We start from the raw sequence: 14,669 nt of genomic DNA, 5'->3' as shown, positions 1-14,669 counted from the left end.
ATATTAATGTTTCTTATGCGCTGTGGAATGAAGAAATGCAAGGCAAGCATGATCCTTCACATGAAAAGTTTGTCTTCCAAATAACATATGATAAATAAGAAAGGATAAAGAAAGAGTGGGGCAGTTGATCTCGAGAACATAGACATAAGGTAATTAATAATGGGTTGGAAACTTGCCCAGTTTGTGGGAGCCATGAATTCAGGCAAGGAAGCTAAGCTGTGCCAGTCTCACTAGAGGGGAAAGATGGTGTAATCAGGTGAGAGAAAGCAGTGCCAAATGCACATTACTGCAGCATGGCTCCACGTGTCTCACCGCACCAGCTAAAAAAATCAGCCATGCATGTGAAGCCTCTTGAACAGCTCTCTGCTATTGCTTGATGAAGCAGTGACTGCAGCTCTGTTCCTGAATACGCACAGAAAACAGATAAAAATTTCTAGTATGCAGCAAGTCTAGAAGTGAGATGGTAAAAACAGCAATTTCTGATCAAAGAAAAAGTTGTGTATCATTTTCATACCTTTTTTTAATTTTTTTTTTTTTTTTTTGCTTATGCACTTTTCCAGTAAGAAGCAAACGCGTTGTATTACATCGGGGTACCTCCTATTCCTTCCTGCTATGTGCTTCAAAACCCCAGGCTGCAGTATTGCTGTTTCAGGACTGCAGTTCAGCAGAGGGAGGCAGTGTCAGAAGAAAAGCACCATGGTTTCTCCGGGCTGGGGGGAGGCCCAAACCACTAGTTCCAGTTCCTCTGCCTGCCTTTCCTCCCTATGATTATTCTCTCCCCACAGTTTCTAGGAGGCTGCTTCAGGAAGTCCAGGCCCCCACTGCACTCTTCTGTTTCTGCAGGCAGTTGTGGCTTCAGCTGCTGCATAAGGCGATGACTCTGCAGGTTTCTCCTTCCTGTCCTCGCAGTCTATCAACCCCTCCATCAAGAGGGGACACTAAAGCTGGCAGTTGGTGCAGCTGCAGGGAGCTCCCAGCCAGCCATGGTTACTGGGTGGCATCTGTCAGAGGAAAGGAGAAGTACACAGGAAGGCCTGCCCAGCTGTGCAATAGGCACAACCTTCCTTGTAAAAACAAAAGTTTTCAGTTTTTCAAGAGCCCCAAGGGATTTTCCTCCACCTTCCTACAGGAGTAGGGCAGACACTTGTCCCAGTCGTGGTGCAGCCCTCCCAGCACACTAACAGTAGGTTTTCTGTTCAAAAGACCTGTGTACAATTAGGCAAGGCAAGCTTCAGAGCTGTCTGGCCCACTGACCCAAGATGGGACAACCTAGTTAAAAGAAGTAGAGATTGATACAGTGTCAGCTTTTACTGGGAAAGATCTTGCTGGAGGTAGAAAAAGGTTGAACTCTGTTCTAAGAGCTGTAGGTTAATCTCCAACCAAGGAGGAACTGAGATCAAGGCTATAAGAACAATACTATTTGAGTACTTGAGTCTGAAATGCCCATTTCCAAAATTCACTAGGGTCTGGCATCGATCATTTGCAGTTCTCCTCCGATGTCCAGGCATCAAAGGAAAGCAGAGACTGGTCTTTGTGAAATGGATGGCTGTCACTGTGGGAAGGATGATTCCCAACACAGCTGACCCAGTGAGTGTGGACGCACACGCAAGTGACTTCACCTATTTGCACCTCTGCATTAGCATCACTAAATGGACACAACAGCTAGGTCTGGTGGTGACACAACCCTGAATCTGCTTGTACTTGAAACCTACAGAAGAAAGGTATCTCAGAAACTGCAGACAGCACTGTAATAGTAAACACCAAAGTCAGTAAGTTCACTCTTTAAGAAACTGGTAAACTGTCTTTCCCAAATGAGAACTGGGTTTTTTTCCATTTACATGCTTTCCCTCTTCTCTGCCCTCCTGGAAGTATCAATTATTAAGGAGGTGTAAAGTCAATTTAGAAATAAAAACTCTAACAAACCATAACACTCTCATTAATTGACAGCCCGAACTTCCTTTGCTCTATGCAACCATGTGTTTAGTGCCAGATACAAAGCAACTAAAGCCAGAGGAAGTCTCTAGAATATAGGCTACTCGACTGCTCACAATTATTAATGAATTCACGACTTTTCAGTGGGATGGGTCAGTGTTCTTAACCCCATTTTACAGACAAGGATATTGAGGAAGAGAGAGAGGAAGTGACTCACTGAAAAACACCCTGTATTAGAAACAGGAATAGGACTCAGACCTCATGACTCCCATTCCTGAGTCTTAATCACTAGGAGATCGAAGCTGTGTAGCTAAGACTGGAAGGTGGGAAGGGTGCGGATCTTCTTTGAGTCAAAACGAAATGCAAGTTTCCTGGAACGGAGCCACCACTAATTTCAATAAATTTACTTAGATCTTGAGCTTTGGGATGGCATGAGCAGCTGTGAGTCATCTTGGCCAGTCAAAAGAATAATTAATTGTTGTGGGCAAATCTCAAAAGGTTTAGGGGGTCATGTAAGGTAAGCAGCTCAGCTTATCCTTGACTGCTCTTTTCTGCTGTGCAGACTATGCTGGAGACATTCACCAGAACACTTACCCCATGTTTTCCTTATGCCAGATCTATCCATCTGTTGCGCACACTTTCTGCCTTGTCTTATATTTTGATTACAAACTAATCAGTGCTGGGATTGTTTCTTTTTAGAGGTTTTTATAGCACCTGCCGTGGCACAGCTCTGATCCATATAAGGATAAAGCAGCCTCAGACATACAACCGTCACCCAAAAGGTAATAAAAGGCTGAAAAGTTTGGCTCCTGAGATTTCTTGCGCTTCCTGATTAGAGCAGGAGTGGTTTCCTTGCGGTGCTTTGATAGTTTTGCTCCCAGCACAACTCACAACCAGGAAGTACAAGAATGCAGTGCAATGATAGCCAGAATTTGCAGAACAGCTCAGCATGCACGATCAGAAGCGGATTTGCAAAAGAGCTCAGCTCTCATTTAAGAACCAAAACCAGTATCTAGATTTTCAAAAGTGCCAAGCTGGCGGGCTACAGTACTCTTTAGCAAATCCAGCCCTCATGGCAGCTTCTGAGCATTTGAGGATCTGGCTCAGCTCTTCAGGATGAAATGGAACCAGAGCTATGTGATAAGTCTCTCCTGGATTTGGTGTTGAGTATTCTAATTTCTTTTCATGCATTTTAGCTCCTGTCAGTACTGCAGTATAAACCATGTAAAAAAGAGTAGTGTTCTTCAACATCTCTTCGTTCCAAACAAAAATTCCAACAAAACCAGAAGAAGAAAGATGTTTGGTTTTTTTGCCCGTTCTCCTGCCCTGAAATCTCATCTTTTCTCTAGCCCCAGTCCTTAGGCAGCACCCGAGGTCACTGATTGTGCTTCAGAATTCTAAGGGTCATATCCAGGAAAAAGAAAATCCCATAGAAAAAAAAGCGCTAGCTCTGCAGTTTCCTCTCCACTGTCCCAACTTAATATCTCATCTTAATCTCAGGGAAGCAAGCAGGATGGATTGTCACTTAGGACTCCAGCTTTCTCCTTGAATGAGACAGGACAGCTCTAACTGGCCTACCAACCGCCTGCTCAGCTCCATCCCTCCTTCACCCCACAGTAGGGCACCAAGGAACATCTGGCTGTGGAGGAGGCCTAGGAGGTCCTTCTGTCTCATGCCAAAAGCCATCAAGGCTCCTTGCAAGTATTGACAGGCTGTCAGCAACTGCTCTGTGCTCTCTGGCATGTTTGCAGAACACTACTCTTGGCATTTAATTACCAGGCTGATACCTAATAGCACATCTCTGAGCTGGGTTGGCACAGCAGCACTATGGGGAAAGGGGATGGAGGAGAGGAAGGAAGAGAATTCCCCACTCATCTCCAAAATCAACAGATCAGGATCTAATGCACAGGGATAACAACTCAACTGCTGGCGATGTCTCACAGAACTGGATAAGAATTCACTGCTGAAAATTATTTGTGTCTCAAAAGTGACAGTGTCCTTGAAACTCAAGAAACTTACTGGCTTCTTAGACACAGAAGGAATCCTGACTGATCCTGGCCAAGTAAGCTTGCCCCATAAGGTATCACGGAGCACAGGTTTCAGGATGTGGACTTGTGACAGCTTCTCCACGACAGCAGGCTGGTCAGGGAGCTATGCAGCTGGCATTATCATGTTAGTGGGAAAGTTCCCATTGCAGATTTGGCCCAGAAAGTGACCTCTTGCTTTTGTGTACTTTTTGCTTCCCATCTGGTCTAGTATGACTGCTCTCTTTCTGTTCCAGAACAAAGTCAAACAGCCAAACTATTGGTGGTTTTAAATGATTTTTTTTTTTCCCTAGAGCAGAGGCACTCCACAGCCCACATTGTGCTCAGGGGAGGTGACGACTAACATACCTGTGGAAGCCCTGAGAACCTCACTGAGAGCCGATAGGCATGCAGGAATTTAGAAGCCCTGAAGCCATGTCTGAACCAGGAACTTCAGAGCACAGACTTTCAGGTTCAGTTTCATTTTGAAATGTCTGCAACGAAACATTTTGATATTTAAAAATCATTGTAATTTATTTTCCCTTCCATGGGAAATTTCAAATATGTCACTTTTTTTGCGATGAAATAGAACACATCACCCTCCCTCATAAACACACATTTTCCAGGAATTTCCCCATTTTTTCAAATTCCACGATTGCCTATAAAGCAGACGTGCCGATTTTCAACCCTCTCTAGTGCCATTACTCCACAGACTTTTTTTCCAATGATGATTACATTTTAAAGGAAGAGTTTATAATCGTCTGCCAAAAAAAAAAAAAAAAGCTTCTTTTAGGTTCCAAGTCTGGAGAAAGGTTCCCTTTTGTTCCTCCTGAGGAGATATGTTGCCTGGTGCCGACTGGGAGCAGAGACACTCCTGCATTCCCAGCCCTGACACTAACTGCCCCTGTGGCCCCAGGCTAATCACTTAAATGCTCTGGCTCAGGCTCCCCATTGGTAAAACAGAGATAATGATACTTACCATCTTCTTCACAGGGGTGTTGCAGAGAAATAATTAGTTTGTCTCTGTAAAGCACTTTGAAGATAAAAAAAAACACAATACAATTGATAATAATTATTGCTATGCAGACCGGTTCTCCCCTCCCTACCGTCTTATTGGTGCAGAAAGGTAAGAAGAGCCCAAAACTGAACTAAGTAAAGTAAAAAGATGCTATTTCAGCAAAAGTGCATCTAAGCCAAAGCCATAAGCCAGCCACCCCAAAATTCTGTCAGAGTCAAATCTGGCTTAGTGATTTAACTTGCCAAACTTAGATGTACCACTGCTTGGAAAAGAGATTTGTTTTCCACTGTCTCTTTTTCTCCAGTCTCTCGCAGTTTTTAATAGCATTCTGTGCCTTCAAAAGCTTCCACCAGTCCCTGATACCTCTGCCTTTCCCGGCATGGGGCAGCAGCTTATTATACACCAGTTTGTTACAGCCTTTGCTTCAAAGACCCACGGTTCAAAGGGTCCTAGAAGCGTTGAACAGGTCAGCGCTTTAATGCTGATCCACACATCTTTAGAGGGCAGTAACATAGCCACAGTTTTGTTCCTGGGGGAAACAGAGAACAACTGGTTTGTAGAGTTCCCTTTGGCCTTAAAACTGGCCAAAGAATTGGATGCTCCTGGTGGCAAAGATCAAGCGTCAAGGAACCCTGTCGTGGCTGAGCATGTAGGGCTGTGATGTAGTGAATGAGTGAAAATGTGCCTTTATGAGTCACTGACTTGTTCCTAATGGGAGCTGCAGAGGAACAGAGGAAGGAAAAAGGGAGAGGGGAGTAAAAGAGAAAAAAGTATCTGAAAGGATAAAACAATCTAAACTACTTCTTTCCATGCACATATTTTTCAAGATACATGATGGAGTGATGGCATACCTAGAGATTATGAAAGGAGACCAGAGAAAATACTACCTCAAATATACCTCCTCTTCTCTCATCTTTGGGGGGAGGAAAGATATGGAATATTTGCTAAACTATTTTTCCCTTGCACATAGACTTGAACTTCCTGCACAGAGGTTCAAGGTCTTCTGCAAAAGGCCCTTCTTGCTGCATTTATGGCCCGAGAGGAAGCAAGAAAAAGCAGAAATCGTCCTGTTCTGCTGAGATCCCAAAAACCCTTTTCCAAACAGTTTGAAGAAGTAGTGTTTGAGTCACTGGATAAATCTTTAGGCTGAATCCAAATACTGAAACTAAATGCCAACTCTTCCTTTCTGATATCAGCCAAAGTGGAAGAAGCCATTTTTGCAATGAGTATTTTTTATTGTCGTATTGTCTCTGATGTGAATCAGATATGGTATCAAGGCCTGGAAGAGCTTTGCTATTACCAGCTTTATATGCATATATATATAAACCAGTTTTAATCAAATGCAACATGCATAAGGGCAGAATTTGCCCTGCAGTATCTAGTTGGGAGATTAATATTAGCAGATTGCTTTGAGTAACAGAAACAGAGACGCTTCAAAGGGGAAAAGAAAAGGTGGGGGGTGTTTCTGTCTGCAAGGAATTCACCTTGGGAAGAGCTGTGTGCTATAGCACATGAATGAAATGCGTGACTGAAATGTATCACAAACCAACAGTATGAGAAAACTACAGCATCTCACCAGTGTGATTTTTTGCAAAGCCTCATTTAACCACAGATGTTTCTAGATTGTAGACATTTAGACTGTAGACATCTCTGGACAATAACAAAAAGACTATTTTGATGGTTAAAGTGTTGTATGGGTCTTGCATTTGGAAGGGCTAAATTTCCTACCATGATACAGAAAATTGGGTTCGAACAGAACATGCTCCATCCTAGCTGCTTTGATTTCAGTTGATCATATTAAAATCCAGTGCACAAATAGGACACAATTCATTTCTTACTTCTGTTGTTTTATCTCCTTGCTTCCAGTCCCTGGGGGAAGGGTGTTTTCATTCACTGCAAAGCTGGTACAGCAACAGCCTGAACACCAGGACCTACCAGCCTCAGCCTGCAAAGGTGAGCACTTACACTTCTGAAAGGCTTTTTTTGTTTTTTGCCATTATCATCCAAATCCAAGTCTATGCTCAGAGACCTGAATTTGTGTTTTCAGAGCTGTGGGAACTGCTGTAAAAACCTACATTTTTTTGTAAGCATACAGGACTACTGAAAGCACACAAAGTGCACAGGTGCCCACTATAAACAGGTATTTCATTTGAGAAGGGGGATGTTGCATTTGACCTGAACTATGAAAGAATAGTTCTCCTTAGTCTCAGGTGAAACAGTCTGTAAAGCTGCCTTGTCTATAAAGCCTTATCCTTCCGCTGAGTTTGCCTGAGGCTCAGCCATTCTTGCACCTTCAGAAAAAGATTCAGAAATATGTTTCCCTGCTTCTTTTTCCAGGCCTGGGTGGCATGATCTCTTAATGCACCTCCCTGTTTACGTTAACAAAATGGAAAGCAGCTTTGTTTATGGAAAAGATCTATTTTTGTTGTACTTTTTTTCTCTCAACTAAACTGACTTTCATCCAGGATTGTGTTTTGCTTTGGGAAAAGAAATGTGCTGCAATTCTTAGCCCTAGTTTGAAAGTCGGGTCAAGAGGAAAGGGGGAAATCCTGATCATATTATTTAATTTTGTAGGATTACACTGCAGCCTGGAAATCTACAAGAGCAGAAGAGTTAATATATAACACCATGATTTGTGTCCCTGCGCAATTATATTTGCTATTCTCTCACTTCCATTTAGACAATCCAGACCAGGAACAGAATCAGTATTTCCATTTTATGGGCAGGAGGACAGCGTGTGCAATCCAGAGCAGAAAGAAATTTCAGAAGTCACTGTGCTCCCCTGAGGATAAATCATATAATTGTGTCTTTCAGCTTCTTCAGACTTTGATCTTCGGAGAGATCAAACAGGGTCAGGCCACAGATAGCAGATTTTGAATGAAAACCCAGACAGGGCTTTGTGACGTGGAGATGATGTGGAGAGGTGAGGAGCACAGCATGCAGTATTCCCCCTCTGCAGATATTACTGAGTACTTGAAAACATATACATACACTGTTCATTGCTGAAAGCTGAAGGGTCCCACTCTTGACTTGGAAATCAAATTAAGGTCTGACCAGTCCTCCTCATGAAAGTCTGCTGGGCAAAATTTGGCACTTAAGGCTTACTTTCTAATTTTAGCTTTAGTTCTGATTCCGGACATGAATTTTGGTAATTGTCTGCATCTTCTTCAAGGAAACTGAGCTCCTACTTTCCTGCTTTATGGAAATGGGCTCTTGAACGTGTGGTGTAGAGTTGAAGGTTGCATAAATTATGGACATCACTTTATAACACTTAATAACTCAAGGTGAAACCTATATATAATATGACCTTGTAACACAGTCCCTGAAGATGTTTCAGAAACATCCCTATGGATTCCCTACCATGGATGTGGTACTTAGGGACATGGTTTAGTGGGCAATATTGGTGGTAGAGGGATGGCTGCACCTAGGTCTTTTCCAACCTTGACGATCCTATGATTCCATGATTCTAATCTATTCTTAACCTTCTGTGACACAGGGAAAAGTCTTTATCCCAATTCCCATTCTAAAAATTTAAATATGTATGCATATTTTATGGAAAACAGTGGTGGAACATTGCCTACTGTGAAGGTTTTCTGATTTTCCACTGTAAAATATTTGTACACATGCGTGTGTTTGTATAATGTATACACACACAACTGCATTTAAAACCTACTGTGGTAATGCGTTGTTATTTTAATTCTAAAGCAAAGGACTCAAAAATGAAGGAAATTATAGACTTGAGGTGGGCCATGTAACTTCAGTTCAGCCCCACTGTGCATACGGCTTTATGACACATCCAGTTAGCATATGATCACACACCGCTTTCATTCCACATTTCCCATTTCCAAAGCCTTGTGCAAATCACAGTTCTGGTTGCATCCTTCAGAATAACAGCCATAGAAATTTTTAAATACAAACTGTTTAAGTGATCTAAACACACGTTTGCTTCTACTCTCTAATAGTAATATAATAGCCAGGGTATGCACTATTAAAAAGGATAATGAACAATAATAATAATCCTTAATAAGTCATAAGAAATGATAAAGTAGGTAATGAGGTGCCAGTTTTCACAGTTAGCTGTGACATGTTTCTGAAGTTGATGTGAGAAAATCCATAGGAGGGGATGAAAATGACCATATCTCTTGATTTACTCTCATTTTTGATGTTTTTTCCTAACATCAAATTTGTGAACTGGAACAATGGAGCTTAACCATGTACCAATACATGTCTGGTGCAAAGAAACCTTTCCAAAATGCAAAATCAATTGAAGAACAAGAAGCAATAAGATATCTGCTAGTTTCTGGCTGATTTCCCATCTGACACTGTAAAATCATCCAAGACTATTTGTTTAATTTGAAATAGAATAGTGAACCATGCCATTCTGGAACCCCTCCTAGCACATATGCATATACACAGACACAGCAACAAGCTCCCTACCCACAGCCATCTGTCGTATGTGCCAATTGGAGTAAACCACTAGTATTACTCAACAAGCAGCTCAGTCTAACTTCCTTCTCATATACTGGGCTTTTGTAGAAGCTCACGATCTTTGGGAATGTACAGCAGGGAGAACAGGCGTTCTGGACTGAGGTGCAGTCTTTTCCACTGCTACACATCCACATCAAAGCCTGTGCCTTTCGGTAACAACTGTCATTATTGTCACTGACATCTCCTCTTCTTACGACATAGAGCAGCTGTGGAATCAACCTGAAAATGACTGGCAGCCAGTCCATTATGACCTTCTCGGGACGATTGCAAGAGTTTATTTCATTTTATCTATCTGCAAGTATGTTTTGAATCACCGTTTATTTTAAAATCTTCCCAATTTCCCATCACTAAAGAGGAAATACGAGAGTGGATTTTCAAGAGATAACACTGTTCAGTTCTACCATTACACACTTCATTCCCTGTGATTTCACTGCTGGTCATCCCCTATTTAACACTTCAATGAAGTTTCCTGCCCTTGAAACTCTGTAAACTCTTTGGGACAGAGATGATTTTATTGCACTGCAGTATTCAGTATGCAGCACAGCAAGGCCCTGAGCACAACTACTGCACTATATTAAAGAAAAAGGGCAAAATTACAGTGAAAAAGTCTAGCACTCAAACAGATCCCTTCTCTCAACTTGTACCTGAAGCAGATGTTGGTGGTATGTTTTCGTGTGAGGCTTTCCTGATTTACACCCTTGTAAAAATCAGTATTCAGAGCTCCTTTTCATGTGCAACTTTCATCTAAGTAAAGGAGATACTGCATATCAAAGGCAGCCGTACCAGCCACTTTAGATTTATTAGTAAATCCATTGAAAAAACATTTCCAGTGAAATAAATCTCTGCCTGCTGACTTCCTCCTATTCTTTACTTATCCTCTTATTGATTTTTGTCTTGGAGATCTAAACCTCTCAATTTGTTTTATGAGACACTTGTCGAACAGATGACAAGAAAAAAGACAGTGCTGGATATTTTCCTTAGCAGTTTTAAGTAGAAATAAAGAGCATTTCTTTGAAATTAGTCTTGCTCTTGTGACACAGGAGGAAGAATGTATCTGACAAGCCCTTTAGAAGGCTTTAGCTCAGTGTGCAGAGAAAGCTCACTGGCTGCCACTGACACAGTTTCGTGGCAGCAATGCCCCAGCAGTTCATTGACAAGTTTGACATGTAAACAAGCTGTTGCTAAAAATATTTAACCTGGGGGACCCTGGCTAGTTCAAGGGGCTCGTAATGGAATACAAATCCTTTCACCTCTAGGCATCTGTTCAAAGCTACACCATTGACTGAGAGTCATTACCGTCTCATGGCTGTTCAGAGGAATGAGTAGGTGGGCTCTGCTCTGTGTCCTGTGAGCAAGTTGTTGCATTACTAAGCCACACGGTGAATCTCAACAGAAAGCTGAGGCCAGGTCCCTTCCAGCACTGGAGCAGCAGCTCCACATACGAAATTGTCCTCAGCTTCCTCTGGAGCTCCCCTCTGAGGTCGTGACACCTGGAAGGCAGCTGTGTCCTTCTAAAACTCCTCTCCTGCTGCTACTGCTGCTCAAGAGGTAAGAGAAGATGGAGGAGCACACCCATTCCCATTCTGCTCTTGCCACCTGTCCCACAGTCCAAACCTATCCCAGCCAAGGAACACTTTTTTTGGTTTAGAATCATAGAATGAATCATAAAATGGCTGGGGTTGGAAGGGACCTCAGAGATCATCTACTTCCAACCCCTGCCAGGGGCAGCAGTGCCAACCACTGCATCAGGGCGCAGCTCAGGCCTGTTCCTTTCAGCCTGGCAGGAGCCTGCCTGCAGTGGGGAAGGATGTCAGAGAAGGAGAATTTGCATTCCCCCACATTTTAAATTGCTGTTATTTCACTTACCCACCGAGATGACTCCGTCAGCTTTCTCCTCAAGTCATTTATGCCTCAAATCCCATCCTTAGGTAAACCACAGGCAGGCACTGAGGTGGAACCACAGAAGCTCTGGGCCTCCCTGTGCTGGAGGGACGCCATTTTGTGTTCCCACCACAGGATGGCTGCCTCTCAGGCCAGGCCCTCACCTCACAGCCTCCCCAGATCTGTGTGCGTTGGGGAGAGGGGTTGCATCTCACCTCACATACCTTATATTCAAATATATATCTATGTATGGTACGACATAGGTGGGAGAGATTGCTGTCAGGCCCTGGGATTTGTACGTGGTCGGTTTCAGAGGCGCTGTCATCAGGACAGGTGGGGATGGCTGTGGGAAACCAGGCCTGGAGGGGAGAAGTAGGAGACGCTTAACTAGCTCTGGCTTTATGGAGAAAAGTGGCTTTCCCAGACTGACTGTTTCTGCCCCAATTGCTTCAGGTTGGCAGAGGATCCCAGGTGCCCTGTGAGGGGACTGAATGCTGTTCAGTGCTGCCAGCCGCTCCTGAGGTGGATGTAGGGTTGGTGTCCTACTGCACGCTGCAGCGTTACACGTCTTTCTGCCCTCAAAAGCAGAGAATTTAAATCCATTAATTTTTTTAAATATATTAAGCTGGCACCTCTCCTGCTTGCTCGTTTCATTGTGAGGCTTTTCAGTTCCCATTTAAGAAGAGACATCTCATCCCAGGAGCTGCAGGGCAAACTCCCTCTCCACGCACAGAGGAACATGATGTTGCTAGGCAAGGTTGGTGTTAATTTAACTTTGGGAATAGCAGGAACAATAGGACTGGAAGGGGCCTTCTGGTTCATCAAACTAGTCGTCTGTTGTTAGAGGCAACTATGTTATATAATCCCTTTTGCAAATGAATCTAGCTCTATCCTAAAGCCTTCTAGGTTATTTTTGTCCTTCTCCCTCCATGGGAAGGACCTCATTGCTGTGAGGACAACTCCAGCTGAGGAGCACCTTGCTTGCTGCAGAGCATTGCTGTCATTAATCCCAAATTGCACAGCCTGAGATCTCATCCTATTACATCTCATCTTGTTTCTAATGCTCTTATGTCTGAGATCATACAGGTCTTCCCATGGAATACTCTGGCCTTACGCATTTACAGTACTGCTCTTTGTATCACAAGCATAGTCCTACAGCAAGATCATTAATCCCACCTGATACATTTATAATCTTAACATTTCATCTAAAAAAATTTCACCATTTAGGCTTCTCTTTGAGACAACTATCACCTCCTTCATATGGAGTTTGTTGGGCAGAGTTACATGGCCTGGATAAATCTATCAATTCCCATACAGGTTTTCAAATTCAATATTGGATCTGCTACTTCTGTTCTTCTATCATGTAATTTGAAGGATGATACATCCTGGGTTGGCTGAGAGATCTGTGAACTCCTGCCTTCTGGAGAGAACTTGGCTGCCACACCTTCCCGTGGCTTTTACTCAGGTCTCAGCATAGATTCCCCACATTTACAACCTTCTTTTTCTTTTGCCCTAGCACTGTGGAGATTTTTTGTCACATTCAATGTTGACTCTTTCTACACGATTTATTTTCATTCAAACTCTTGGCAGGGAAGGACAGAGCAGGAAAAGTGCAAGACCTTAGCAACTTGTTGCAAGAAAATCGAGAAACACCCCTGTTTTCTTATACCCTGACTGTCACACTGAGTATGTGAGTATTCTGGAGATGGAGGAGGGGTCCTGTTAACAAAGAGACCGGCTTCCCACTCTCTTTTTCTCGCACTTCTTAGAAGGCCTCTTTGGAGGAGGAATAATGGCCCTCTGGGACAAGCCCCCTTCTGCCAATAACCATAGGTCAAAAGTTAAAGTGAACAGAGAAGAATGAAAACCGGATAAAATACACTATAAATCTTGACATTCTAATTGAGAACTGTCCAATGCAAACTGCAGTAGTGTGTCTGTTTTACCTCAATGCTCTACAAGAGGCCAGACTCTGCTTTCCTTAATAGCTTGGAGCATCCTACTGATTTTTACTGGGACCTCTCACTTGATTAAGACAAGCAAGATTTGGGCCTATATAGTCTCCTTGAAAAGACTTGATGTTTGATAGTTAAAATAATTTCTCTTCTGCAGGGGCAGAATGATGTTTTTGATTTCACAGTAAAGGCAAGTTCATCTCATCTTTCAGGCAGAACTGACATTACTGTGGATGTGTGTGTCTGAGGGCAGAGATTTGCAGGACAAAAAGATCTGTGGACAAATATAGCTTGTACAGCGAGTTTCTCAGTGAATAAAAATTTGCCTGAATGTAACATGTCATCTCAGATGCTTTATAGATATTTTTGCTGGCTGAAGTAAATGGGGGAGGTTTACACCTATTTTACAAACTGGTGAAATCAGCGCACGAAGAATTTGAATGACTCACCCCAAATTACACAATAACTCAGTGGCAGACCCTAGCAGACATTTTAGGAGTCTGGAGTCCCTGTGCTTGGAACACTAGCCCAAACTGTCTCCTTGGTTTCATCATTTCTGTCAGACTTACATCGCCTTCAGACACTTAGAATACATACAGATTCAAAAATAGAAGAACAGAGCTTGTTTATTCCTCTGCTTATATATTAAACATTAGTTTGCTTTCAGTGAATAGTTTTGTTGTTTACACTTTCATAGGAATTCTAATTATTGAAGCAATTCATTCCAGACTTTTGCTATTCCATCTCACAAAGAGACATACAGATACTGAAACAAAACTACCACTACTATAAGCAGACCACTGTGGTTCCCATCCTGGCAGCTCGAGAGAACAATCCTGTAATATTGGAATGAAGGAGCTTTTTATTAATGTTACACCTTGGAGCTCTTCTCTAAATAGGAGACTTTCCCAAAAAGTGTATTTGAAATTACATCCCTACACCCTGAGCTGATTTTTTTTCAGCCTGGTTAGCGTCATGAAATGGATCGTGAATATGTCCTTTGAAAACGATGCCAGTTCCCTATAGCTTATACAGTATGTATGTGTTGGTGCAAAGAAAATTGCCCCTACTCTTTAGAATGTGAATGCCAGAGAAGAGAGAGAGGGTTAAGGAAGGGAAAACATATACTGGAATGTAGTGGCATAACAAATCTATCGCTAATCTTGAAAGCTCAATAGTGCATGAGTAATGAAACTAAAGATGAATTATTACGTCTTGCACTCGTAATTTACAGGTACACGTGTATTATCTTACAGCATAAATATTCCATTTATGTGTTGTGATGATGTTTTTCTTCATATAGGAAAATAAAAGTAATATCAGTCACATGTCCATAGCTTTGTCAAGTGGCTGCAAAATATTTTTCTTTCC

At 42.5% G+C, this 14,669-nt stretch overlaps 1 long non-coding RNA gene across 3 annotated transcripts in view; it reads left to right on the top strand.

Moving 5' to 3' along the window:
- LOC125702870 (uncharacterized) overlaps positions 1-14,669 on the top strand; it is an 88,195-nt gene that overhangs the window by 39,065 nt on the left and 34,461 nt on the right. Inside the window, exons 2-4 of one of the 3 annotated variants that reach the window (XR_007380720.1) lie at positions 4,276-4,428; positions 6,841-6,927; positions 7,789-7,897. This is a non-coding gene — a long non-coding RNA (uncharacterized LOC125702870). Of the gene's footprint in view, positions 1-4,270; positions 4,429-6,840; positions 6,928-7,788; positions 7,898-14,669 lie in introns of all 3 variants that reach the window. The other 2 variants (XR_007380718.1, XR_007380719.1) reach the window with 2 other exon arrangements.

The sequence above is a fragment of the Lagopus muta genome, chromosome 20 (genome assembly GCF_023343835.1).
Source record: "Lagopus muta isolate bLagMut1 chromosome 20, bLagMut1 primary, whole genome shotgun sequence".
Classification (NCBI taxonomy): domain Eukaryota; kingdom Metazoa; phylum Chordata; class Aves; order Galliformes; family Phasianidae; genus Lagopus; species Lagopus muta.
The sequence above is the reverse complement of the archived record's forward strand: the minus strand, read 5'-3'. Positions and strand labels throughout refer to the sequence as shown.